The sequence below is a fragment of the Engystomops pustulosus genome, chromosome 3 (assembly GCF_040894005.1).
Source record: "Engystomops pustulosus chromosome 3, aEngPut4.maternal, whole genome shotgun sequence".
NCBI lineage: Eukaryota > Metazoa > Chordata > Amphibia > Anura > Leptodactylidae > Engystomops > Engystomops pustulosus.
The window spans coordinates 105,126,329-105,146,672 of NC_092413.1; the positions used below are offsets into that span (position 1 = coordinate 105,126,329).

At 41.4% G+C, this 20,344-nt stretch overlaps 1 protein-coding gene across 1 annotated transcript in view; it reads right to left on the reverse strand.

The window, feature by feature from the left end:
- The window catches only part of DCBLD1 (discoidin, CUB and LCCL domain containing 1), an 81,257-nt gene extending 65,480 nt beyond the window's left edge, over window positions 1-15,777 (reverse strand). Inside the window, exon 1 of the mRNA XM_072141712.1 lies at window positions 15,642-15,777. The gene's annotated coding sequence lies outside the window, so the exon portion shown is untranslated. The remainder of the gene's footprint in view (window positions 1-15,641) is intronic.
- Between the last annotated feature and the right edge of the window lie 4,567 nt (window positions 15,778-20,344).

Genomic DNA, 20,344 nt, shown 5'->3' on the forward strand with positions numbered 1-20,344 from the left:
CTGTCCAACTCAGGAACATGCACATTTAAATTTGTGTGCGTGCATTTTGGCAAGAATAGGAGGTAGGCAGCTCTCAATGCTAAACTTTAAAATGGATCTATTAGAATGATTTGGTACACCAAACCACCCACAGTTCATTATGGACCTGTAAGTTCCTTATGGACCAATTTTTCCTTTAGTGGCCCAAATCACCTTTTATCTCCCAGTCTTTGACCGTAACACTTATACTATGCCTAATATACCTAGATATTAGTCCCAGGTGATACAGTTTGATTTGGGATACTAAACAACCAGACCATAAAAACCTGTCTAGAGGTTAAAAATCCCAAACAACAAAGCAGAGACATGTTCAAACCTCCTCAATGACTGTTAATGGATAGCTAATCATTCCAACTACACAAACCACATGCATGCTCAGCTGAGTATGTTTTTACATGGAAGATACATGTTATCTCCTGAAATCCATAATGATCCTTCTTTTTCCTGACATGCAGTAAAAGGGGACAGCAGATGGTCAAATGAATCAAAATTGGTGCTGCTCCCCTCTTTTTACCCTATTAAAAAGCACTAATAATAATAATAATAATAATAATAATAATAATATTCTGTACACTCTTCAAATTGTATCTTATTTGTGGGAAAGATAAATTTTGGTTAATATCTGTCTTATAGATATCTTTAAGTTGTCCATAAGCATTATATTTCTGTTAGCCATTCTATTAGTTTCCAATGTGTATAGTGTTCTACTGAGTCAGCTTTGACTATACACTGAAGATCAAAACTAGAGAACAATGCATGATTACTTGATTTTTTCGGAAATAATGCAATCTCCATTGATCAACATTTGATGTATTTTTGTAAGGGGTACACCATGCCAGTAGAACAGTGTTTTACAAAATTATCAAAGTATATCAACATAAAACCTTAATTTTGCAAATGTGCTTATCAAGATTAGAGAACAGCAATGACTGTAGCAAAGAGAAAGATTATAACAACATTCTCAGAAAGTTACAACAGTCGCCAATCAGTAGGAAGTGTACAGGTCTTTGCTTTGAAGGACTTCAGCACATCTGCAGCCACAGGACATCACTAGTCTCTCACACTGTTCTGGAGGGATTTTGGTCCACTCTTCTTCCAGTCTCTTACACATTTTTGTGACTGCTGTGGTTTTCTTGGCCATAACTTTGTCACCAAGGGCCGTGGGATGGCCATTATTTCAAAATTTTCTGTTTGAAGGAACTGATTTACCCATTTTGCTGTGCAACGGGAAAAGGCTTTGCCCTGCCTGAAAATTGCTGGCTGATCTAAGGAAGAACGCAAGGGAAGAATCACATGTTGTTGAAGAAAGTTCTGCTACACACTTGCATTTACTCTGCCATGATGCTGTATGAGAGGTCCAACTCCTGCTGCAGAAAACTTTCCCCAAACCACTCTACCACCGTTTACTGACATCTTTATTGGCATCTGATAATGCTTCCCACAAGATCCAAATAAATAAAATTAGCTTTCATCACTAAAATGAACTGTGGGCCACTTCTCCTCTGTCCATACAATATGCTTCTTAGAAAGGTGAGTCTAGCCTTTTGAATCTATTTGCTAATGAGAGGTTTGGTCACTGTAGAGTGAGCCATCAATCCAAATTTTCTTAAACACTGAAACACTGTATGATGAGACAGATCCATACCCTGTTCAGTGCTGAACTAGTGAACCAGTACAGCTGCAGTGTTTAAACGATTACTCATGGAGATTTTCTGCGTTTTTGTGATGTTGTAAAGATGCAATTTAATACAAATCACAAACTTGGAATGACCAACTCTTTGCTATGGTTGATAGCGTCATCCCTTTGGCCTTCATCTGGACAACCTGCTGCCAGAGGGTTTCAGTCAATTTGGGTAGTCACACCATTTTTGCAAAGTCAGTGAAAACTGGAAAGTTAGCCTGCCAGTTAAATAGGGGTTGTCAGATAATTAAATAAATGAGCAGCAGGTGCCAATAACACCCATAACTTGAAGGTATTAGAAAGTGTTTATAAATTTTGATCAATGTTCTTTTATAATGATTTTATTTAAATTTGCTTTAGAATATATACAATGTATGAAATCATTTTTTAATTCTTAATTCTAAAAAATTCTTTCATGAATTACACAAAACACATAAAAATGGTCCCCAATAAACCACTGTTTACTGGGGACCATTTTAATGTATGAAATAAGCTTAAAATACTACTATTTTACTCATGTTAGGATATATTCATATAGGACTATAGCACAAACTAAGCCGGGCCTGCTGTTTTGCGCATGCGCAGACGGCAGGATCATCGGACGAGGGCGCACAGCTACGAGGAGCTGCGCGCCGAGGATTGTGAGTAGGAGGAGAAAAGAGGCTACCGGGGCGTGGAGTAGCCGCGCCGTGTAACCTCAGATGCGGCTACTCTACGCCCCATTAGCCACATAAGAAAAATTACTTATAACTCTAATAAAAGTTTCCAAAAAAGTGCAGGTACGTGAGGATTAGCCCTTAAAACGGCTATTGATCCACCTACCACCCGATCTACCTTTATAGGTACATTCGTGGTGGTAGGTTCCCTTTAATGTTTGATCTCCAGTGTAGATACTGGATTTTAGCTGGCCTATCCTTTTATTCTCGCAAAGATAAGCTACTACCAGAGATCCCCCATTTATCCCCTCTCCCCATTCAGCATACATGTACTGCTTGGTTGAGCTTGAATGTGTTTGGGGGAGTCAAGGGACTAGCTGTCATCTGACCCAACATTCTCATGTATATGACCAGCTTCAGTCTTGCTGCTAGACTGATGTATGGTTGATTGCAGGTATTCATCAGTTTCACTAGAAACTCTTCCTCTTGTTTACCTTCTTTAGTCTTCAGCTTAGAAAACCTCGGAATGACAAAAGACAACGCACACTTCTGTCTTTTTCTCTTTGTAATGCACCATGAAGAGAGCTCCATGCTGAGAGGGAAAACATCAACTGCTGAGCAAATACAAGACTTGTACTTTCATTCATGTGTTGCATTGCATTTATCTAATTCTTCTGCTATGATTCCACACAAACACTATGTATTGTATGTAAAAACATTTCAACCTCATCGTAAGTCAGTTTTTACATTAAGGTTAAGTGTGCAAATATCACGTATAAAGAGAACTGGCACATGGTGAGCGAGGCGCTATCAGTCCATATTCATCTGAAATCATGTAAACTAGACGAGAAATAATTACCATGGTGTGAATTAAAAAGATAAATGAAATGTCTGGCGTTAAGTGATAATTAGATTTTGATGATGTATGTCACAGGATGTGGGTTCTATCTTACGTGCTAGACAAAGGGCTGTCTATAGACAATTCTAATAATCACAGCAAATTTTCTGTCCACAGAATGTTGTTTTTATTTCATTTGTGTTTTGTTATTTCTGGGAAAAAGAATAGCAATCAGAAATGTGTGTTTTTTATATATGCATGTTTTTATAGATACTACTTAAATACTTTTTACAAAGTGTGTTCTTTCTCAGGCTAGGTGCATGCTACAGTGAAAAATAGGGCTTTTTGCCCTTCATCTTTTTCCAATGGACAACATATGGCTGCACAAATGCAATAGTTTTTAATTTAATGTGCTTCCAGTCCATTAAGAAATAGAACCATTTTCACATACCCGTTGTCCAATAGATGTCACTGGGTCTGTGAAAAAAACGGACAGAACTTTGTTACACTATTCAGCGTTTGTTTTTTTTGTTTTTGTTTTTTTTTTTCTGGGTGAAACATTTTTTTTTAATTAAGAAAAATAAAATATAACATACAACAGTAAACAATAAACAATTCACACACTCATTACTATTACATGAATGATTATATGAATTTACTTTGAAATATAACATATTTTACTCTTTTCCTTTAACAGAAGCAGGACATCATATTACTTTCTACTTCAACTTCAATAACCTTAGAAATCCCCGCGTTCCCAACCATACTGTCTTCTCAAACCCCATTCCCCAACCACCCCTGCCCTATCTGGAAAACAAGAAAAACTAAAAAAAAAAACTAAAAAAAAAAAAACAGGGGGGGGGGATTTATAACTACATTTCTTATTTCTTTCTATTTTAAATCTCCTCTCTACCTTTTCCCTTTACCTTTTACCTCAGAGATCTTTGAATTTTTTTCCCCCCTACCTGCCATATTTTTTGCCAGATGTGAAGACGCCCCCTTCTGGAGTAGCTAATCCTTTCCCCCGCTTTTACCCTTTTAATCATTTCTATCCATCTACATCCAGATAGGATGTAATTTTTGCCCTGCCCCATTTTCTTGCTATGCTCAATCTAGCCAGCAGTAATATTTTACAGAGTGCCTGTTTTGTGTCTAGCTCGTGCCTCTGTAAATGATACACACCCAAAATAGCCACTTGAATCAAGCCCGGCAGGGATATAAATAACTCATCCTTTATAAATTGAAAAATATCTCTGCAAAAACCCCCTAGTGCCGGGCGGGACTATGTCCTCTACAGCACATCGCCAACAAGTGGAATTTTCTCTCACCTTAATATTGTCTAATAATTTGGGGGTATAATAAAGCTGATGTACAAAACTGAACCATTCTATGATTCCAAGACAAGGATGCAGATAAAATTCCTTGATAGTATTTATTCCAGAATTCCATTGGTACTTTTCTGATGTGCTTTTCCCATTTCTTACACGATGATATCCCTTCTTTTTTACCCCATGCCTGAATTATAAATTTATATATATGTGAAGTTAATTTCTTAGTGACAGTGGTATTTATCAAAAATTCTATACATGAACTTGTCTGCACCCTAAACCTATTCTTATCACCCGATCTAATCTACGCAATATAAAGTTAAATAAACTTAAAAACAAAACTTCTATCTCCCACCCCAAACAGTAGTCACATTTCATCCACATTCTCTTTCAGTGAGACATCTGAACTTATCAAAATTATAATTTTCCCACATAGGTGAAAATATCAAAATCCCCTTCAGGTCTAGAATCTTTTTCAAAGCATTCCCACTATGGCTAGCCCTTTATATAACCCCTGTGTAAGTTCTCCACTCTCCAATAAAGTGAATATCGTGTCTCTATCTCCTATACTTAGCCTTATTAACCTATGGAATGCTATGCAATTTTGTCTGCTAACTAAAAATTTCAATTGGGCTGCTATAAAGTACCCAAACATCAATGGAATGCCCAAGCCCCCTTGCTCCAATGTTCTGCATAAAGAGGTAAGTTTCCTCCTCGCCATTTTTCTCCCCCAAATTAGTTCCGTCAGCATTGAATTAATTAATTTAAAGATTTTTTGGGGTATCCAGACTGGGCACACTGCTAATGGATACAGGAGTTGTGGTAAAAGGATCATGTTAATTAACCCAACCCTATCTGCTCTTGAAAAGGGCATTTTCAACCAAATGGAGATATTATGATGTATTTTATTCAATAATGGAATAATATTTAATTTCGAGTATCTACCCAAATCCGCTGTTACTACCACCCCCAAGTACTTAAAAGAACCATCCCTATGTAGAACATCCAGTTGCGTCCGAGGATTACCAACTTCCCTATCCAGTGGGAGTAGTACTGACGTCTCCCAATTTATCTTTAGGCCAGAAAAGCAACCGAACCTCGTAACTAAGCCAATAATTTTTCCTGATGTTTCATCTGATTTCTGTATGGTCATCAAAATATCGTCTGTATACAGGGATATCTTGTCCCATTCCCACCCACTCCTGCAGCCCCTTATCCATTCTGCTTCTGTTGTCATTATGGCCAATGGTTCTATAAAGAGAACAGAGAGGAAGGGAAGGGGGAGACTGGACACCCCTGTCCCGTACCTCGTGATAAAGGGAAAGAGTTAGACATGCCCCCATTAATACATACTCTTGCCCGAGGTGATCTATAATGAGTATGTACCCAGGCGATATACAGGCAGTCCCCTACTTAAGGACACCCGACTTACAGACAACACGTAGTTACAGACAGACTCCTCTGACCTCTGGTGAAGCTCTCTGTATGCTTTACTATAGTCCAAGATGGCAATAATCAGCTGTAAGGTGTCTGCAATGAAGCTTTATTGATAATTCTTGGTCACATTACAGCAAAAAATGTTTAAACTCCAATTGTCACTAGAGCCAAATTTTTTTTGTCACGATCTACAATTATAAAATATACAGTTTCGACTTACATACAAATTCAACTTAAGAACAAACCTCCGGACCCTATCTTGTATGTAACCCGGGGACTTCCTGTAATCATCACCAAAACTAGACCTACCCATAACCTTCCATAAGAACCGCCACTCCACTCTGTCAAAAGTCTTTACGGCATCTAATGACAGGATGGAGAGGGACCCTCCTTCTCCTAGCTGAATATTCGAGAACAACCTATGCAGGTTGAAGTCTGTTCCCCTTGCTGGAATAAATCCAATTTGATCCTGGTGTATGATGTCAACTATCGCCCATCTCAGCCTGCTGGGCAAGATTTTGACATTGCAATTAACCGGTTAAGGACCGGGCCATTTCCCGTTTTTTCATTTCCATTTTTCACTCCCCACCTTCAAAAATCTATAATTTTTTATTTTTACACGTAAAAAGCTGTGTGATGGCTCATTTTTTGCTTAACAAATTGCACTTCATAGTGATTGCATTGAATATTTCATGCCATGCACTGGGAAGCGGGAAAAAAATTCCAAATGCAGTGAAAATGGTGAAAAAACGCATTTGTGTCGTATTCTTGTGGGATTGGATATTACGGCTTTCACTTCACGCCACAAATGACGCATCTAATTTATTCTTTGGGTCGGTACGATTACAGGGATACCAAATTTGTATAGGTTTTATAATGTTTTCATACATTTACAAAAATTAAAACCTCATGAACAAAAATTTTTTTTTTATTTTGCCGTTTTCTTGTGATTAGAACTTTTCCATACTTCGTTGTATGGAGTTGAGGGTGGTGTCATCTTTTGCAACTTTTGATGATGTTTTCAATGATATTATTTTTAGGACTGTACGACCTTTTGATCACTTTTTATCAAATTTTTAATTTTTTTTTAAATGGCAAAAAAGTGCCAGTTTTGACTTTGGACGCGATTTTCCGTTACGGGGTTAAACGCAGTGAAAAAACGTTATTATATTTTGATAGATCAGGCATTTTCGGACGTGGTGATACCTAATGTGTTTATGATTTTTACTGTTTATTTATATTTATATCAGTTCTAGGGAAAGAGGGGTGATTTGAATTTTTAGGTTTTTTTATTATATATTTTTTTTTTAACTTTTTTTTTTTTATTTTTATTTTTACTATTTTTCAGACTCCCTCGGGTACTTTAACCCTAGGTTGTCTGATCGATCCTACCATATACTGCCATACTACAGTATGGCAGTATATGGGGATTTTACTCCTCATACATTACAATGTGCTGATAGCACATTGTAATGAATGGGTTAACCCGAAGTAGCTTCGGGTCTTCGTGAGACCCGAAGCTACCATGGCGACGGATCGCCACTCCCCGATGACGTCACGGGGAGCGGCGATCCTCGGAAAGATCGGCAGCTTTGCCGGCGGCTATCAGCAAGAAAACACCCGCGATCAGTGGCGGCACCAATCACGGGTGTTACCGGTAAGCCTTTGCTGCAATATGCAGCAGAGACTTACCGGCTATGGAGAGGGCTCGGCCCGCGAGCCCTGTCCGTGCATCGGAACGCGACCGCCGCCGTGAATACACGGCGGGCGGTCGCGAACCGGTTAAGCAAAGAAATGGGTCACCCAGGAAGGGCGAGAGCGGGATGATGTAGCACGTTGCTCCGGCTCCTCCCCCCTCTCTACTGAGCTTCCGAGGAATGTTTGGCGGCTGCCCCGAACATGCTTTTGCTGGCCTGGATTGCATTGCTGAGGAGAGACGGACCGGGGAACGTGGCTGGGGGAGCAGGAACGGGCGAAAACGTTGGACCGGTGGTCGCTCCTCCCCTGAACCAGGAACTCTGTCCAGAGGCGAAAGTCCCACAGCCATAGCAAGCGGGGACAGGTGTAGCGTCCTACTATGTCATCGCCCCACTGTAGCTGAAGAAATCCGGACAGGCCTGAGGAATATTGGAACCGGTTGGGCACTATGCTTGAGGAACCCTGTTATTCGCTGTGTGATACTTTTAAGAAAAGGAGTGAGCTGCGCCAAAACAGGTATTGCCATGATATGTTATAACTGGGCTCTCTAGAGGCCATAGACACGAGAGATTCATAAGCCCAGGAGCAAGAAATTAATTTTCATCGAAAATGTTCTTCTCTTTGGTATTTAATAAATGTGAGGACAAAGGTGATCAACTTAGACTAACCATGGCTAAACTGGGTATCTAAACTTGGTTATCTCTTGTTACCAAACCCCTATTGGATCACTTTCTTATTTTTCTGTGACCGGACTAACCCCTTGCGGAGTGAAGTAGTGGATTAACATCTGTTGATAAACATCTGTTGAGACTTTTTGACTAACCCACCTGTCCTCGTTCTACCTTCTGATGGTATGAGGGGATAATTTCAGCTTTTAGAGCCCTCTCCAGACAAATCACTAACAATGTGGGTATAAAACCCTGGTTTTGAGATTAGGTGTGATTAACTATTCGGACTAACTAAACTAACTGAAGAGGATTAACATTAAGGACTAACCTTTGCTGAGAGCCTAACACAGAGGACTCTGAGTGGACTGGGTATTAATGCTGTGTAATTAATTCTACACTATAAGATGTTTTTTGTATACTATCTTGTGTACTTAACAGGGTCAAAGTGGAATTTTAACTTGATTATGGGCAAAGGTTCATTTTGTGGGATCTTTCTCTGACCTGATTACTGTTTTGGTTTCTCTTTTTGTTTTTTTGTGTTTCCTTTTTTAAGTTAGGCAAACCTGTGAAACAATATTCGCTCTGTTAAAAATGATAGCTTGGCTGGTATTTTGATAGGGGCCATCTTGCCCCCACTTCAAGAAAAAGCGTAGTTGACCCGAGCTTTGTCAGCTTTGTGTCTCAGTGTATTAATGAAAAGAAGGACTATCACTTGTGTAATATCTTGAAGAACTGCAGGTGCATAAATCAGAACAAAATCAGGGAAGATGACACTGTAGGAGGGGGGTCACCTAACGAAACAAAATATTGGACGGGGTCTAAGAATGAGGCAACTAAAAGTAGACAGACAGCAAAGGTGACCCAAACGCGCGTGCACCCCGGTCCGGAGGGCACCGAAAACCAGGGAGGGGGGAGAGTAGACCCTCCCGAGGGTGTGGGGCACAATGATAATCCCATACTCTCAGAAATCTTAATCACCGTTCAAAAAACAGGGGCTACAGTAGAGGATTTAGCGGCTCAAGTCGGGACCCTCGCCTTGGAGACAGGTTTGATTAAGGAAGAGATGACTAAGATTCGAGAAAAATTTCGGGCTCGACAGCCCAGGTGAAGGTATTAGAAGTAGAAACAAAAGGTTAAAAGAAGGAGGTGGCTGGGATTAGAAAAGAAAATTAACTCCTAAAAGAAAAATTAACTGATTTGGAAGATCAGCTGATTCCCAGCTAGAATTTTCTTTTTTTCTTTTCTTTCTTTCTTTTTACCTTTTTACTCTCTCCTCCATTCTTTACATGGAATGTGAGGGGATTAAACGATCGTGAAAAAAGATGCATGGTCGAGGATATTATTATTAGACATTTACCATGGATTATTTGCCTAACCCATTTAATGGAAGAGATGTTGGGATGGCTAAACAAAAGATGGGCCACAGTTAGACTACATGCATATGGCTCTATTTTTCTAGGGGGGTTTCGGTGGATATTAAACTTCTCTCCACTAAGATAGATAAACAGGGTAGGTTTATTTTTATTTTTTGTTATTTATATAAAATTCACTGTATTCTTTCTTTTGTGTACATTCCTCTCCCTTTTTCTTATGAGGTATTGAAGTTTTTGATTCAATTTGGCGCAGATAAGGGGGATTGCCCGATTTTGATCCTAGGAGATTTTTAACGCATGTATGGAAAACCCTTTGGACAGGCTGAATATGGAAGGGACCCAGAGGCCAGGAAGGAAGATGGGGCTAAAGGACTTCTGTGAGGAATGGAACTTCAAGGATGTGAGGCGAATTAAATAAGAAAGCTTATTCTTGTGTCAGCAGAGCACACTCCACACTGTCCAGGATTGACCTATGCTTAGCAAATGACAAATTTTTGACTTATGTTTTGAGAATGAAGTATGAACCAATAGTAATTTCTGACCATGCACCGATCAATTTGACTGTGAATATGGCGGAAGGGGTAAGCCTGGGTGGAACAAGACCCTTTTGCTTGAACCCCATAATGGCTGGTGGTCCTGGACAGCGTGGGGAAGATGTCAGCATTAATCACAGAATTCTGGGAGCAAAATAGAGGCAATATCAACCCATTGATGGTATGGGACACACTGAAAGCACATGTACGTGGGATGTACTACAATGATATTTCCTGGGTCAAAAAACAATTTAGGAGGGAGGAAGAATAGAGAGAAGCTTCTCGGAGCTCAGACAGCTTATAATTTGTTTGTACAAAAAAAGACTCAACACAAGATTTTCTTTTCCGGACAGAAACACTTTTCGGAATGGGGAAAACCAAAAAAACTATTGTCAGCGAAGGTCTCTAGGATTAAGCAAAATGATGGTATTCACCTTATTCGAGACTAGGACGGAAAGATGGTTCAAGATCAGGGGGATATTCTGGAATAATTTAGTAAATTTTATTCCTCTCTATATCAATCAGAATTAACGTCCTTGGAAGGTGAGCCGGATGATTTCTCTGTAGGTAAGAGGCCAGTGCCCTAACTAGAAGCTGATGGGCCCCAGTGCAAAGTCTGTGCCAGGCCCCTGACTATAATGTATGGTTTTTAGTAATAGTGTTCTCATATGGGAAAGTGACACCATAAGGGCTCCCTAAACCTCTTGGGCCCTGGTGCGACCACAACCTCTACACCTCTTCAAGTTACGCCCCTGTAAGAGGCGGATGTTGGGGGGTCCAATGTTGGGGGAATAAATCCAGCAGGAAATAAATGAAGTGTCAGGGGACTCTGCGCTGGGATCAGATGGTCTCCCCTTTGCTTTCTATAAATGCTTGGATAAGGCATTTTAATGCATGTCTACTCCACAGCGTTTAAGGAAGGTTTTGTTTCAGAATCAATGTCAGAGGCATCTATAGTTGTGTTTCTAAAAAAAGACAAAGACTCCCTTGACATGGGTTCATACAGACCCATTTATTTGCTTAATTGTGACACTATTCAACGTTTACTGTACAAAGCAGTGTTTTTTTCTCTGACAGACATTATGCTACTCATCTGTTAAAAATAGACATATGGATCAAAAAAGGAAGCTAAATGGATGCAAATCACCAAAGAAAACTGGACAATATTTAATTTTGCATGGCTGGGAATCAGCATGTTTTCAGGGTGGAAGCTTTTTTTTTATCAATAGGGAATACATAAATTTATGAAATCTTGGTTACTTGTTCCAAAATTTTTTACTATATTTTACACATTGTACCACCCGTCCTTTTGGCAGCTACCTGCCTCCTGGTGATCGCAGGGTCACAGCAGTCAACATCCTGCAACTTCCTAAACTGTCTACTCAGGACTCAAGGAGTGTTGTATATACAAAGATTAGGAAGGGAGTGACAGTAATAACCTAGGCACATTTTCTTTATAGTACAGATCTATAACTTTTTTTATTGATTGAAATGTTTGCTTTTTCTGTGCTCAATATCAGATTTTCATGATGACAGATATCAAATATTATTTATAAATGTATTGTTCGGTTCCCTGCATCCTCCAGTGGGCAATGGCTCTGGCAAAATATTGGGCTAAAATGAGGTACTAGAAGTAAAAACTATTTTGATTACTTGTCGCTAGACCATCTTTATTTTAGGTTACTGAAATTAATCAGGAAAAATAGTAGCTTCACAACATTTTGAGGTAGCAAGTCATTTCTTGATATGGGAAAAGCTACTGAGTTGCACCGAATATTGAAAGATATAAAGACACTTAGATGTCTTTTATTATTGTGTTAGCTACCGTTGATATCATTTTAATTCTAGAAACCCTACAAACTATCTGTATCTAGGACTAGCCGTTTGTGTATGTATTTGCGTTTGTGCTGGGGACGGATTACATAGAGAGGAAATGAAAGCCACATGTGGTCTCTAAGCCACTGGGTGGGAACCAAAACATTAGACTCTTACATTTATGGCCATTTGTCCAGGGCACCGACAAGTTGAAAAGCATATCCACCATATGTACTCTTTAGGTCATTTGGTATGTACGTATGGTATGCAGATTGCTCGTTGATTGGACAGTAGTCCAACACTTTCCTGCCTCAAGAGTGATGTATAAAATTATATGTATATACATAATAAAGATTCCGAATAAATATATACATGCAATAAAACTGCAAATTTTGATTGTGATGTCTTTTGATACTCTTGATCCAACATTATCCAACATTATCATAGTATCATACTACACATGTGGAAAGACATAGCCTTGTAGGTACCATGACATGGCTGTGAATATTAACGCTGTACTGTGACATCACTGTTGTGCATTATCCATGTACTGTGTATCATCCCAGTGTTGTGATATCACTGTATGTGTTTTCCCTGTACTGTGCATCACTGTGCGTATTGTCTCTGCACTGTGACATCACTGTGCGTATTATCTCTGTACTGTGACATTAATGTGTGTATTAAGCCTGTACTGTGATATCACTGTATGTGTTATCCCTGCACCCAGGCATCACTGTGTATTATCACTTTACTGTGAAAGCGCTGTGTGTATTAACCCTTTACTGTGATATCACTGTGTGTATTATTCCTGTACTGTGACATTGTTGTGTGTATTACCCCACACTGTGACACCACTGTATGTATTATCCTTATACTGAGATATCACTGTGTTTATCATCTCTGCACTGTGAGTTACTGTGTGTATTATCCCTGTACTGGGACATTACTGTTTGTATATTAGCACTGTACTGTAACATCACTGTGTGTTTTATCCCTGTACTGTGATATTGCTGCATTTATCATTTGTGTACTATTACATCAATGTGTGTATTATGAGGTTCTTTAGCAGCTGACATGTATATTAGGAGGTTCTTTAGCAGCTGTGATGTGTGTACTGTGAGGTTCTGCATCAGCTGAGATAAGTATTATGATGTCCTGTTGTGATTTTTATTCAGTATCTATTTAGAATGTCTGTTATATGGAGAAGAATTCCTATCTCTTTGGAGAGATCTCTGTACTGCCCATTCAGGTATTTGTACATTGTAATGAAGTCTCCGCTTAGTCGACTTTTTTCAAAGCTGAATAACCCCAAGCATTTTTGCACATTAAAATTGATTATATTTAGCTGTCACCAGGCCTAATGAGCCATGTGTCCCCAGTGTTGTGCAGCATGCAAAGTACATATCTCCTCCATTATTGGACAATATCGTGGAGCAAAGACTGTGTCACTGAATCATGCAGATAGGTACAGTTTGCAAATTGACCTTATAAACAGACACAAAAAGAACTTGATAGATTTCTGTTCAGTTGCCATTTCAACAAGCAGCCCAATAGAACATTCAGGTTTTAGGAAGTGTTGAATATTCAGGCTAGTGAATTAAGGGCGAAGGATACAGAATTTACGAGCCTATTATACAAATCCTTCACTCATCAGTGACAAAGTAACATTTTGATGTACTTTCATGACTTGTAAATAGATGTAGTGCTGTTTTAAGTGTTAGTGTGTAGGATTTGTGTAGCTGATGTGGAATTATTTCACAAGGATGTAAAGCCAGACTTACAAGTTCCTCGAGTTCAGCCAGTACTAGAAAGGAAATTCTTTATTACAGGAAGAGCTCACCATTATCCACAACTGTAAAATATTTCCAACCACCCTTTGAAGTCCAGGTAGTCTAATGTTTATACGCCACACAAACAAGAATGTTTACAGCTAAATATTTTGGTGCACAGATTTTGGAGATATTAAACATCTGAAAATAATAGAAAATGACTCCACTATTAAACCCCTCAAGAAGGAGTGCAAATATGATTTTTACTCCCTTCCTTTCTTTTTTTCCATTTACAGAGCTATATGAGGGCTTGTTATCCACTATACAATTGTGCATCCTGGTCTAACTTTGCATGGTAATAAAATATTGAAAGAGTGGGGTTATCCACTATCTACAGTAATTTGTGTTTTTTATATTTGCTATTTAATGAAAGTGACTTTTTAGATCTTCTAGGCTGTTTGAACTCTAGGGAGATCTGATTGCTCATACAATACAATTGTATTGCAGTAGATTGTTACAAACAGCTTCTATATTTCATATATTTGGGATTGTAAAATGACAGGCTAGGGAGCCTCTGTGATGCTCCCCTCATTTATGACACCTGATCGCTGTCATTCAATGACATTACAGGGTCAAGTTGGAATGCAGTGCCAGACAGGTTAACTGCAAGCATGAATATCACAACATAACGGCAAGTATCGGCTGTATTATACAACTGCCCAGGGCCACATCTACCACATTCTGCTGCTCAGCTCACAGCTCTGGTATCTGTCATCTGAGGCAACATTTTTGTCTTGTCTCAGGCTACATCCACACACATGTATGGGGGACGTATATACGGCCGACGTATATATACGGCCGATATACGTCCCCCATACACTTCTTGTGGGCTTGGTTTTTAGGACTTGCACTGTGTGTTCCAAATGAAACATCGGGGCAGATTTATCAAGCAGTCTGAAAGTCAGAATATTTCCAGTTGCCCATGGCAACCAATCACAGCTCAGCTTTCATTTCACTAGTGCTCATGAATATTTTAAAGGGGAGCTGTGATTGGTTGCCATGGGCAATTGGAAATATTCTGACTTTCAGACACTTGATAAATCTGCCCCATCTTCTTTATTCTTTGGTTTGGTACGATCGTAGTGATACCAAATTTATATAGGTTTTATTGTGTTTTAATATATTTTCAAAAATGAAACAAATGTGTACGAAAAAAAAATTGCTTTGCCATCTTCAGACGCTAATAACTTTTTCATACTTTGGTGTACAGAGGTTTGTGATGTGTCATTTTTTGTGAAATGAGCTGACGTTTTCATTGCTACCATTTTGAGCACTGTGCAACCTTTTGATCACTTTTTTTTTATAATTTTTATGTGATCTAAAATGGTGTAAAAGTAGCTTTTGTGACATTTGGGCGCTATTTTCCTTCATGGGGTTCACTGTCGACAATAACAGTTTTTAGATTTTGATAAGGCATAGATTTTTGATAGGCGATACCTAACATGTTTGTGATTTTTACTGTTTATTGTGTTTTATATCAGTTTTAGGGAAACTGTTTTATGATTTTTTTAAACTTTTTTTTAAAACTTCTTTAACCCTTGATGGTCTGATCATTCCTATCATATATTTACTGTATATGGCATTTTTACATACAATTCATTACAGCCACTAGATCATTGTGACGAATCTTCTCTAGCCATGCATCCTCGGGTCTGGCGAACTCCCAAGGCTGTCATGGCAACCGTTACCTGATGACGCCCCAGGGAGCGATGATTGGAACAAAGATAATGGGGCACATTTACTTACCCGTGTCATTGACGATGCCGATCCGGAATGTCCAACGAGGATTCGGAGCTGCGTCCAATTTTCTGCATGTGTTGCTTTCCCCGCTGAGGTCCGTCGGAGTTCACCTTCTTCTTCCCGGTGAATGAGAGTGGTGATCCTGCGACACAATTTGGTTTTTAAATTCCGTGGTTTGTCTGAATCAGTCGGGTTGTCTGACGTCCACACCAACTGATTTGTGTCGTATGCAAGCTGGCGCTAATGCGCCACAATCCGATCGCGTGCACCAAAACCCTTAGTAAATGTGCCCCAATGACACCAACACGCTGATGTCTCACACGTCTTCTCATGATGCATTTGCATTATGTTTTGAAACCTAGTGCAAACACATTGGGCTCAACGTAACCTAAATACATATGTGTTTTTGTTTGTTAATTATTGTAAATGTTAAAAGGCAAAAAATTTTTTTGTATAAAAATAACTTATTCGTTGGGTAAGTTTTGTCTGGTGCATTTGCACTGAGTTTCAAAACACAATACATATGCATCATGTCAGTATGGCCTTAGAGGGCTTTATATTAATTGGTGATGTGATACATCTATATAAAATAATTAATTAGGGGATGTGTAATCAGTTGTATATTGGGGGAAGTAATAATTTCTAACTACCTAATAAATAAATACCTAACACTTATATTAACAAACAAAGCCAAAAAGGTAGTGAAATGTTATGATTTTTAGCAGGGTCTACATTTTTTTCTGACCAACTGGACATTCCTAACAAGATATTTTAGCTTCATGGCAGTTTGAAAGAATCCAAATCCCTACTTGTAATGTATAACTTCAGACCCTGAAGCAGAAGGTAGGAGGCACAAATATGAGAAAACAAACAAATCTGGCTGATTGTGTCAGCTGCAGCAGATAGGGTACTCCAGCTGAAAGGAGGGTTCTGCCTCTGGTATGTAGAGCCCTTCCTGCAAACATGGCCAGTACAATGTGGGGGATTTATCATGAGGAGAACTCAGTTTTGCTGGGGTCTGCATATTGTTTCATACAACTATAGTCACTGACTTACTTGGATCCTGTTATAATCAATTCTTTGATTTTACCCCAAAATCTCTTGTGAGTTCTGTCCAGCCATTAAGCTTACAGATTTGTCAGATTACTCAAGTCTAAGGGCACATTCAGATGGCTGTGATCACGGCCACAATAGAAGTCTATGGCTCCCGGTCATGGTGCAGTCGCTCATATGTCTATGGAGGGAGGTTGCGCATCCTTCACCGCTCAGCTATCTCACCTCCTCCGCCCAGCCCTGTCCTCACCTGGGCACAAGGCTGTCTGAATCATGTACCCTAAGTGTGCTGTCAGGAGATAGCGTTTTGATTCCATTTTGAAACTATATCATGTTTCAGTTTGCATGTGATTGACAACAAACACCAGGTGCCTTGCATTTAGACAATACAAGACTGTGGGTGCTGGTTGACGATGGCATGCGTTTACATAGAAATGCATATGCAATCAGTCATGGCCCGCCTCTGTTAGCTTTGATTTAGTTTAAAAACACTATTGCTTGATGTCACAAGAAGGGCAGTAGACCACACATCACGGCAGGGGCGTTGCTAGGGTGGTAAAAGATCCGGGGCACGGGCCCCAATGCATGTGTATTGCACTTTCAGTAATGCCCCCTCCTGTACATATCGCCCTCACATGTGGTTGTGCCAATAACAAGGTTACTTCCAGTATATACAGCTACAGAGAACAAAGGAGAAATCCCCATCACCACATCTTATGTTCCTCATTGTCCCTACATCTTGGTTCCCGGGCAGTGTTATCCTGCTGCCGCCCCTAACAATCTCCCCAAATACTGTAAGGCTGCGCTCACACCTTTGTCTTGCATTTAAACAAAACCAGGAGCGTGTTACCCATCACATGTGTATTACTGGAAAATATATGTGATCAAACCGAGGCCTGTCCTAGTGCCATGTGTGAACACGCTCCAAGAAATGTCCCCCACACAGCCCCCACTAAGTAATGTGCCTCACACAGCCCCCCAGTAATGTCCCCACACAGCCCCCCAGTAAGTAATGTGCCCACACAGCCCCCCAGTAAGTAATGTGCCTCACACAGCCCCCCAGTAAATAATGTGCCTCACACAGCCCCCCAGTAAATAATGTGCCTCACACAGTCCCCCAGGAAATAATGTGCCTCACACAGCCCCCCCAGTAAATAATGTGCCTCACACAGCCCCCCCAGTAAATAATGTGCCTCACACAGCCCCCCAGTAAATAATGTGCCTCACACAGCTCCCCCAGTAAGTAATGTGCCTCACACAGCCCCCCAGTAAATAATGTGCATCACACAGCCCCCCAGTAAGTAATGTGCCTCACACAGTCCCCCCAGTAAGTAATGTGCCTCACACAGCCCCCCAGTAAGTAATGTGCCTCACACACAGCCCCCCATAAGTAATGTGCCTCACACAGCCCCCCATAAGTAATGTGCCTCACACAGCCCCCCATAAGTAATGTGCCTCACACAGCCCCCCATAAGTAATGTGCCTCACACACAGCCCCCCAGTAAATAATGTGCCTCACACAGCCCCCCAGTAAGTAATGTGCCTCACACAGTCCCCCCAGTAAGTAATGTGCCTCACACAGCCCCCCAGTAAGAAATGTGCCTCACACACAGCCCCCCATAAGTAATGTGCCTCACACAGCCCCCCATAAGTAATGTGCCTCACACACAGCCCCCCAGTAAATAATGTGCCTCACTCAGCCCCCCAGTAAGTAATGTGCCTCACACACAGCCCCCCATAAGTAATGTGCCTCACACAGCCCCCCATAAGTAATGTGCCTCACACACAGCCCCCCAGTAAGTAATGTGCCTCACACAGCCCCCCCAGTAATGTGCCCACACAGCCCCCCATAAGTAATGTGCCTCACACAGCCCCCCAGTAATGTGCCTCACACAGCCCCCCATAAGTAATGTGCCTCACACAGCCCCCCATAAGTAATGTGCCTCACACACAGCCCCCCAGTAAGTAATGTGCCTCACACACAGCCCCCCAGTAAATAATGTGCCTCACACACAGCCCCCCAGTAAGTAATGTGCCTCACACACAGCCCCCCAGTAAGTAATGTGCCTCACACACAGCCCCCCAGTAAGTAATGTGCCTCACACACAGCCCCCAGTAAGTAATGTGCCTCACACACAGCCCCCCAGTAAGTAATGTGCCTCACACACAGCCCCCCAGTAAGTAATGTGCCTCACACACAGCCCCCAGTAAGTAATGTGCCTGACACACAGCCCCCAGTAATGTCCCCACACAGTCCCCCAGTAAGTAATGTGCCTCACACAGCCCCCCAGGAAATAATGTGCCCACACAGCCCCCCCAGTAAATAATGTGCCTCACACATCCCCCCAGTAAATAATGTGCCTCACACAGCCCCCAGTAAATAATGTGCCTCACACAGCCCCCCCAGTAAGTAATGTGCCTCACGCAGCCCCCCAGTAAATAATGTGCCTCACACAGTCCCCCCAGTAAATAATGTGCCTCACACATCCCCCCAGTAAATAATGTGCCTCACACAGCCCCCCAGTAAGTAATGTGCCTCACACAGCCCCCCCCAGTAAATAATGTGCCTCACACACAGCCCCCCAGTAAATAATGTGCCTCACACAGCCCCCCAGTAAATAATGTGCCCCACACACAGCCCCCCAGTAAATAATGTGCCTCACACAGCCCCCCAGTAAATAATGTGCCCCACACAATCCCCCATAAGTAATGTGCCTCACACAGCCCCCAGTAAATAATGTGCCTCACACAGTCCCCCCAGTAAATAATGTGCCCCACACACAGCCCCCCAGTAAATAATGTGCCTCACACAGCCCCCCAGTAAATAATGTGCCTCACACAGCCCCCCAGTAAATAATGTGCCCCACACAATCCCCCATAAGTAATGTGCCTCACACAGCCCCCAGTAAATAATGTGCCTCACACACAGCCCCCCAGTAAATAATGTGCCTCACACACAGCCCCCAGTAAATAATGTGCCTCACACAGCCCCCCAGTAAGTAATGTGCCTCACACACAGCCCCCCAGTAAATAATGTGCCTCACACAGCTTCCCAGTAAATAATGTGCCTCACACAGTCCCCCCAGTAAGTAATGTGCCTCACACAGCCCCCCAGTAAGTAATGTGCCTCACACACAGCCCCCCAGGAAATAATGTGCCTCACACAGTCCCCCCAGGAAATAATGTGCCTCACACAGCCCCCCAGGAAATAATGTGCCTCACACACAGCCCCCCAGGAAATAATGTGCCTCACACAGCCCCCCAGTAAATAATGTGCCCACAATGTTCTCCCCCTTCCCTAGTCCCTGTCATGTTTCTCACCTCACAGATGCAGCTCTCTCTCTCTCTCTTTCTGTGCGCTGCTTTCCCCTGCAGGTCATGTGATCATGACATCATCACAGGTCCTTGGCCTCTGGAACTCCCGGAGGCTAGGTCCTTGCAGGGGAAAGCAGCGCCTGCACTCGTTCTCATCACGATCTGAGGACACAGATCGTGATGAGAACGAGAGGGAAGGAATCTCCCGGGCAGATGATCTGCTGACCCGAGGAGATTCGGCGCACTGGCCAAAAGATCCGGGGCACGAGCCCCGGATCTTTTGACCTAGCGACGCCCCTGCATCACGGTATGTCATGGCCAGAAGGAAGGGGTAAAGAGGG